A 9,271-nucleotide genomic window follows, 5' to 3' on the forward strand; every position below is an offset into this window, starting at 1 on the left:
TTTCATTCATTCAGACATGCCTTCCTCTATGAACACATGAAAACAGAATTTATGCTTTAACCTGAAAGTTATAAAATACATGAAAAATATTTATAAATGTATTGAGGCTTTTTTCTGCTTCAGCATTTTATGGAGTGTATATCAGATAAAACAATAAATAAAATAATATTTTTGCTGCAGGAGAAATATAACCAGTCAGCTTTGACTTTGTTTGCTTTAATGCATCTGAGCTCCTGGTTTTTCTATAAATGAAGCAAAAGTTTCAATAAAACAAGTTCTGCATAAACAACAACAATAAACGTTTCCGCTGCAGACAGACGGAGTGAAAACGGACAGATTTCCTCAAGATGGAACCAAATATGTGCTCAAAGTTTCTTCCTGCACAAACCTCCATGTCACCGTTTCATTTTCTCACCTTCGATGCTAAAACAGAGAAACTGTTCAAATCTCTCAGGTCACACAATCTGCAATAAATCAATAAACGATCAATTCTGATTATTTCACTGAGTTTTAATGATACAGAGTCCAGATGAGAAGAACAGAACCTGAGCGATGAACCGTCTGATTACTGATCATGTTTCCTCCATGTTTCCTTCATGTTTCCTCCATGTTTCCTTCATGTTTCCTTCATGTTTCCTCCATGTTTCCTCTTTCCTTCATGTTTCCTCCATGTTTCCTCCATGTTTCCTTCATGTTTCCTTCATGTTTCCTCCATGTTTCCTTCATGTTTCCTTCATGTTTCCTCCATGTTTCCTTCATGTTTCCTTCATGTTTCCTCCATGTTTCCTTCATGTTTCCTTCATGTTTCCTCCATGTTTCCTCCATGTTTCCTCCATGTTTCCTTCATGTTTCCTTCATGTTTCCTCCATGTTTCCTTCATGTTTCCTCTTTCCTTCATGTTTCCTCCATGTTTCCTTCATGTTTCCTCCATGTTTCCTTCATGTTTCCTCCATGTTTCCTTCATGTTTCCTTCATGTTTCCTCCATGTTTCCTCTTTCCTTCATGTTTCCTCCATGTTTCCTCCATGTTTCCTTCATGTTTCCTTCATGTTTCCTCCATGTTTCCTTCATGTTTCCTTCATGTTTCCTCCATGTTTCCTTCATGTTTCCTTCATGTTTCCTCCATGTTTCCTTCATGTTTCCTTCATGTTTCCTCCATGTTTCCTCCATGTTTCCTCCATGTTTCCTTCATGTTTCCTTCATGTTTCCTCCATGTTTCCTTCATGTTTCCTCTTTCCTTCATGTTTCCTCCATGTTTCCTTCATGTTTCCTCTTTCCTTCATGTTTCCTTCATGTTTCCTTCATGTTTCCTTCATGTTTCCTCTTTCCTTCATGTTTCCTCCATGTTTCCTTCATGTTTCCTTCATGTTTCCTCTTTCCTTCATGTTTCCTCCATGTTTCCTTCATGTTTCCTCTTTCCTTCATGTTTCCTCCATGTTTCCTCTTTCCTTCATGTTTCCTCCATGTTTCCTCTTTCCTTCATGTTTCCTCCATGTTTCCTTCATGTTTCCTTCATGTTTCCTCCATGTTTCCTTCATGTTTCCTCTTTCCTTCATGTTTCCTCCATGTTTCCTCTTTCCTTCATGTTTCCTCTTTCCTTCATGTTTCCTCCGTGTTTCCTCTTTCCTTCATGTTTCCTCCATGTTTCCTTCATGTTTCCTCTTTCCTTCATGTTTCCTCCATGTTTCCTTCATGTTTCCTCTTTCCTTCATGTTTCCTCCATGTTTCCTTCATGTTTCCTTCATGTTTCCTCCATGTTTCCTCTTTCCTTCATGTTTCCTCCATGTTTCCTCCATGTTTCCTTCATGTTTCCTTCATGTTTCCTCCATGTTTCCTTCATGTTTCCTTCATGTTTCCTCCATGTTTCCTTCATGTTTCCTTCATGTTTCCTCCATGTTTCCTTCATGTTTCCTTCATGTTTCCTCCATGTTTCCTTCATGTTTCCTCCATGTTTCCTCCATGTTTCCTTCATGTTTCCTTCATGTTTCCTCCATGTTTCCTTCATGTTTCCTCTTTCCTTCATGTTTCCTCCATGTTTCCTTCATGTTTCCTCCATGTTTCCTTCATGTTTCCTCCATGTTTCCTTCATGTTTCCTTCATGTTTCCTTCATGTTTCCTTCATGTTTCCTCTTTCCTTCATGTTTCCTCCATGTTTCCTTCATGTTTCCTTCATGTTTCCTCCATGTTTCCTCTTTCCTTCATGTTTCCTCCATGTTTCCTCTTTCCTTCATGTTTCCTCCATGTTTCCTTCATGTTTCCTCCATGTTTCCTCTTTCCTTCATGTTTCCTCCATGTTTCCTTCATGTTTCCTTCATGTTTCCTCTTTCCTTCATGTTTCCTCCATGTTTCCTCTTTCCTTCATGTTTCCTCCATGTTTCCTTCATGTTTCCTTCATGTTTCCTCCATGTTTCCTTCATGTTTCCTTCATGTTTCCTTCATGTTTCCTCCATGTTTCCTTCATGTTTCCTCCATGTTTCCTGAGTCTGTATTTTATTAAAAACCTGTTAAGATCAATACTTTACTATGGAAATTTGATTTCATTTTTTCCTTCTAGTTCCTCAGCTTTGCTTTCAGAAATATTTTTGTGAATTTGCTCTCAGATGTTCATGTTTTGCACTTTATTTATTTTCCCATCCATTCAATTCCACTGTAAAAACAGAACAGTTGACCAAAGTGCTGGACGCCACAATCAGAAATACAATCAAACAGCACCAATGTGATAACTAGAACAATAACTAGAACAATAACTAGAACAATAACTAGAACAATAACTAGAACAATAAAAAGCAACACGTCAAGCTGAGTTGAAAGTTAAAACATCATCTTAAGAGAAAATCATGGCGACTCAGTTTGTCTGAAATGTAACTGGATGTTTTGTTTCATTGTTTCTGTTTGTGTTGTTATGAAGGTGCAGCATATCAGCGGCGAGCTTGTGATGTTTGGCGTGTCCGGGGTCAAAGGTCAGGCAGAAAAAGCTCGAACTCAAGATTTGCTCCTGCTTGTTTCCATGGCAACGCAGCTCTAAAACGATAAAACAGAAACCTCTCTGTGTTCCTTCAGGAACCACCAGCAGGTTCCAGATGAAACGATGATTTTATGATTTCAGTTTAATAAACTGGATCAAACTGGATCAAACTGGATCATCTGTTTCTACAGGATTTTAGTTACTTTTCCCTTAAGACTTAAAGTCCAAAAATAAATCTGGAGAACTTTTGATCCACAGAACTTTGACCGCTTACGGGAAAGTCTGTATTTCAGGAAGGAAAAAGAAGAGCCGTCTGCCGGTGAAGACTTTAACTCAATGTTTATTTCCTGCTTTTTCTTGTTTAAATGTTTTTTCTCCTCAGTAGTTTTCCAGGTTCTTTTATTCTCTTATTTTTCCTGTCTGGAACATTTGCTTCCCGTTAAGGATTCGTTTCTGTAGCCGATGCGTCAGAGGAGGAAACTAATCCGGAACCAGCAGGAGGAACGTTTGCTCCAGTTTGATGCTGCTGGGATTTAAGCAGCATCACGGTTCTGCAGCGGCACAAAGAGAGAACTCCAGATCCAGAACCAAACGGACCGTCAGCGATGCTGATTTCAGAGACCAAGGTCAAGGCTGGACCTTCAGGCCTCTGTTACCGGGCAGATTTCCTACACAGAATCTACAGAACGAATAATAAAAAGAAAGAACAGCAAAAATACATGAGACACTGACAAACCTGCAGTTTATGTTAGAGTGAGACCTCCTGTTCATACACCAGCTTTGCTGCTCTAATCTTATTTTCTATACTATAAAACATAGAAAATAAATAAATATATGAATATATAATGTATAAGGAATAAGTAAAAAATGAAATAAGGCAGAATTATTTTACTAATAAAACATTTTAAATTTTCCAGTTGAACTTTTTCATCAATATTAATGAATGATTGACTCAAACAAATTCCTCAGTTCTGTTGAAATTTGACTTATAATTTCATTTTGTCTCATTTCAAGTGTATGAAGATATTTGGACACTAAACAAAAACTCTTGGTAAGATTATGAGTTTTTGCAGTGCATACAGATTTCATAAATATTTCAAAAACTTTTGTTGAGCAGGTGAAAAAGAAAATATATTTTTAAAAATCACAAAGTAATTTTTGCATTTTTAATGTAATGAATTTTGTGATCTGCCAGTTTTGGCAAAAACTTTTTCGCATTTTAGTTTTGGTTATATGTAGTAATAATTGTATTTATATATATAATTTTCTCTGCATCTGCAGCTTTGGAGCCGCTTTCAGTGTTCATGATTAAATAACAGGAGATTTGGACCCAGTCCTCTCATGTCCTCTGCTGTCCTCCTGTCCTCTCATGTCCTCATGTCCTCTCCTGTCCTCCAGTCCTCTCCTGTCCTCTGCTGTCCTCATGTCCTCTGCTGTCCTCTCCTGTCCTCATGTCCTCCTGTCCTCTGCTGTCCTCATGTCCTCTCCAGTCCTCTGCTGTCCTCCTGTCCTCTGCTGTCCTCTCCTGTCCTCATGTCCCGCTCAGAGGTTTTCCTTCTTAATCTCTCCTTGTGGATCTTCACCTCGTGTCTCTTTCTCCTCGTCACGACTCCTGTCTGTGCACGACTGCGCCGCCGCACTTTTCCAGATGCAGTCTGTCCCTGCGCGTGCGCGTGTCTCTGTGGCTGTGTGTGCGCATGTGCGTGAGCAGAACGTGAGACAGTTTGTTTACTCAGGTCTCCGGGGTCAGCCTTATCTCCTGCAGCCACTCACGCTGAGATTTCTGACTTTCTACAGCAACTCCTTCTGTGAGTGTGTGTGTGTGTGTGTGTGTGTGTGTGTGTGTGTGTGCGCGCGTGCGCGCACGAGCGTTTGTTTTACGGGCCATTGTTTTGTCAAATGGTTTTAAAAGATCCAGGGATTTTTTCTGCTCTTGGCCTCCACCTCATTAAAAAACGCTCTGATTTCAAACAGGCGCAGCTGAAACGTGTTAAAGGCATTCTCTCTCTCACACACACACACACACACACACACACACACACACACACACACACACACACACACACACACACACACACTGAATGACATTTATTACCGGTAGAACAGAAGCTGCTGCAGGTCAAACTTCACATGATATCTGGAAAAAAGACACAAACCAGAATTATAATGTTCCTCCAGGCTTTTATTAAAATGCAGTAAAATAAAATTAAAGCAGTTAAGGTGAACCTCAGCATGCATTTAAAGGTTTAATAATTGATTTCTTTTTGTTTACTAGTTTTCACAGAAAAAGTTTTGTGTTAAATCAAACAAACCTGTAATTTAACTCAGAAACATTGAATTCAGTTATTTGTTGTAACTTGAGTCAGAACTGGATCCTGATTTTAGGCTTTAATTTAACGGAGATTTGCTGCTTTGTCAATATTTATTTTAGGATGAGTTGGAGATTTTTGGAAAATAATTAAAAATAAATCAGACATAATCACGCTGGGACTTTACTTTGAAAAAAAGATTTTTCAAATCTTTTTGGAAAAATTTATCAGGTTAAATTTTTTAACCTGACAAAATAAAGGCTAAAAAAGAATCTCATCCGTTATTATTGGTCTCAGATTTTTCAGATGTTTTCTGAACCATACAGAAATATTTAATACTTTTTAATCAGACTTGTTATTCATGAAGATCAAAATAATCCAGCTGTTCTCCAGGTTTTATTCTCTAAAGAGAATTTAAAACTCTTTCCTGCGTTTCATAAGTAAATACGTCATATAAATGTAGGTTTAATAATATCCAATGAATTAAATCATCTCACTGAAAATCAAACTTCATTTCTGTAATTATTAAATTCAATTCATGAACATAAACAAACCTGTAAACATCACAGCTTTTAGTTAAGTTGAACCAAAACTTCCTCCTGATAAAGTAGAGATTCCAGAAACTCTTCAAACCGTCCGAGTTTCCTTCCTTCATCCATCCTTCATCCATCCTTCATCCATCCTTCATCCATCCTTCATCTGTCCTTCATCCTTCCTTCATCCTTTCTTCATCCTTTCTTCATCCATCCTTCATCCATCCTTCATCCTTTCTTCATCCTTCCTTCATCCATCCTTCATCCATCCTTCATCCATCCTTCATCCATCCTTCATCCTTTCTTCATCCTTCCTTCATCCATCCTTCATCCATCCTTCATCCTTTCTTCATCCATCCTTTATCCATCCTTCCTTCATCCATCCTTCATCCATCCTTCCTTCATCCTTTCTTCATCCTTCCTTCATCTGTCCTTCATCCTTCCTTCATCCGTCCTTCATCCATCCTTCATCCGTCCTTCATCCATCCTTCATCCATCCTTTATCCGTCCTTCATCCATCCTTCATCCATCCTTTATCCGTCCTTCATCCATCCTTTATCCATCCTTCATCCGTCCTTCATCCATCCTTCATCCGTCCTTCATCCGTCCTTCATCCATCCTTCATCCGTCCTTCATCCATCCTTCATCTGTCCTTCATCCATCCTTCATCCATCCTTCATCCGTCCTTCATCCATCCTTCATCTGTCCTTCATCCATCCTTCATCTGTCCTTCATCCATCCTTCATCCATCCTTTATCCGTCCTTCATCCATCCTTCATCCATCCTTCATCCATCCTTCATCTGTCCTTCATCCATCCTTTATCCGTCCTTCATCCATCCTTCATCCATCCTTCCTTCATCCATCCTTCATCCTTCCTTCATCTGTCCTTCATCCATCCTTCATCCATCCTTCATCTGTCCTTCATCCATCCTTCATCTGTCCTTCATCCATCCTTTATCCGTCCTTCATCCATCCTTCATCCATCCTTCATCTGTCCTTCATCCATCCTTCATCTGTCCTTCATCCATCCTTTATCCGTCCTTCATCCATCCTTCATCCATCCTTCCTTCATCCATCCTTCATCCTTCCTTCATCTGTCCTTCATCCGTCCTTCATCCATCCTTCATCCGTCCTTCATCCGTCCTTCATCCGTCCTTCATCCATCCTTTATCCGTCCTTCATCCGTCCTTCATCCATCCTTCATCCGTCCTTCATCCATCCTTTATCCGTCCTTCATCCATCCTTCATCCATCCTTTATCCGTCCTTCATCCATCCTTCATCCGTCCTTCATCCGTCCTTCATCCATCCTTCATCCGTCCTTCATCCATCCTTCATCCATCCTTTATCCGTCCTTCATCCATCCTTCATCCATCCTTTATCCGTCCTTCATCCATCCTTTATCCATCCTTCATCCGTCCTTCATCCATCCTTCATCCGTCCTTCATCCGTCCTTCATCCATCCTTCATCCGTCCTTCATCCATCCTTCATCTGTCCTTCATCCATCCTTCATCCATCCTTCATCCGTCCTTCATCCATCCTTCATCTGTCCTTCATCCATCCTTCATCTGTCCTTCATCCATCCTTCATCCATCCTTTATCCGTCCTTCATCCATCCTTCATCCATCCTTCATCTGTCCTTCATCCATCCTTCATCTGTCCTTCATCCATCCTTTATCCGTCCTTCATCCATCCTTCATCCATCCTTCCTTCATCCATCCTTCATCCTTCCTTCATCTGTCCTTCATCCATCCTTCATCCATCCTTCATCTGTCCTTCATCCATCCTTCATCTGTCCTTCATCCATCCTTTATCCGTCCTTCATCCATCCTTCATCCATCCTTCATCTGTCCTTCATCCATCCTTCATCTGTCCTTCATCCATCCTTTATCCGTCCTTCATCCATCCTTCATCCATCCTTCCTTCATCCATCCTTCATCCTTCCTTCATCTGTCCTTCATCCGTCCTTCATCCATCCTTCATCCGTCCTTCATCCGTCCTTCATCCATCCTTTATCCGTCCTTCATCCGTCCTTCATCCATCCTTTATCCATCCTTCATCCGTCCTTCATCCATCCTTTATCCGTCCTTCATCCATCCTTCATCCATCCTTTATCCGTCCTTCATCCATCCTTTATCCATCCTTCATCCGTCCTTCATCCGTCCTTCATCCATCCTTCATCCGTCCTTCATCCATCCTTCATCTGTCCTTCATCCATCCTTTATCCATCCTTTATCCGTCCTTCATCCATCCTTCATCCATCCTTTATCCATCCTTCATCCGTCCTTCATCCATCCTTCATCCGTCCTTCATCCATCCTTTATCCGTCCTTCATCCATCCTTTATCCATCCTTCATCCGTCCTTCATCCGTCCTTCATCCATCCTTCATCCGTCCTTCATCCATCCTTCATCTGTCCTTCATCCATCCTTCATCCGTCCTTCATCCATCCTTCATCTGTCCTTCATCCATCCTTCATCTGTCCTTCATCCATCCTTCATCTGTCCTTCATCCATCCTTCATCCGTCCTTCATCCATCCTTCATCCATCCTTCATCAGGAAACAAAGTTTTACTCTCCTGTATGTGGCTTATTTTATGTAGAGTATAAAATGTTTAAGCCCAGCCACAGAGCCGTGTGGAACGCCACAGGAGACCTTCAGTGATCACCTCATGTGATCACCTGTGATCACATGATTACAGGTGATCACAGAATCTCCTGTAATCGTCTCAACTGTTTGGTATCTAATATGTTACATGTTCATTTTTTAAATAATATCTCCAGCTTTTTTCTTTTGTTATTAAACAGTAAATTTTCTTTCATTCTCTATTTTTTAACCCTGGAGTTGAAGTATTTTACATCTTCAGATTGGAGATGATCAAATATAATCTTAAAAGTTTAAAATGTCTCTTTAGTTAGCAGAAGCTATAAATCAGACACCGACTTCGGCCATGTTTCCCTCCTCACTATATTAATCACATTCATGATGAATGAAGCTGCAAACAACCAGAAAAATGGAGACCAGTTACAGGAAACTCGTTTGTTTCTCCAAATGTTTTGCCTCCTTCAGACATGATGACGCGCTGAGCCACGTCACCAATCTGAAAAATGAGCGATAAAAACAAGTTTATGGATGATCAGTTTCTGTTGCTGCTGTTTTGTCGCCGCCCTGTCAGCTTCACTCTTCAATGAAAGAAAAGTTTTCTTCTAAACTTTAATATTTCTAAATGTTGAGACTGAATTATAAAAATCCAAAGCTGTAATGATTTAATATTTTTTATTTCCCGCGCTTCTTCTTCCCATTAAATAAATAATGAAACATTGAATCACGTCATAAATAGTTTATCTGCGGTTTGTTTGCGGATCTTTTATGAATGAATGTTGGTCGCTGGTTCATGTGTGTGTGTGTGTGTGTGTGTGTGTGTGTGTGTGTGTGTGTGTGTGTAGTGGGGGGTTCTGACGTAAAC

Source organism: Xiphophorus maculatus, chromosome 3 (assembly GCF_002775205.1).
Source record: "Xiphophorus maculatus strain JP 163 A chromosome 3, X_maculatus-5.0-male, whole genome shotgun sequence".
Lineage (NCBI taxonomy): Eukaryota > Metazoa > Chordata > Actinopteri > Cyprinodontiformes > Poeciliidae > Xiphophorus > Xiphophorus maculatus.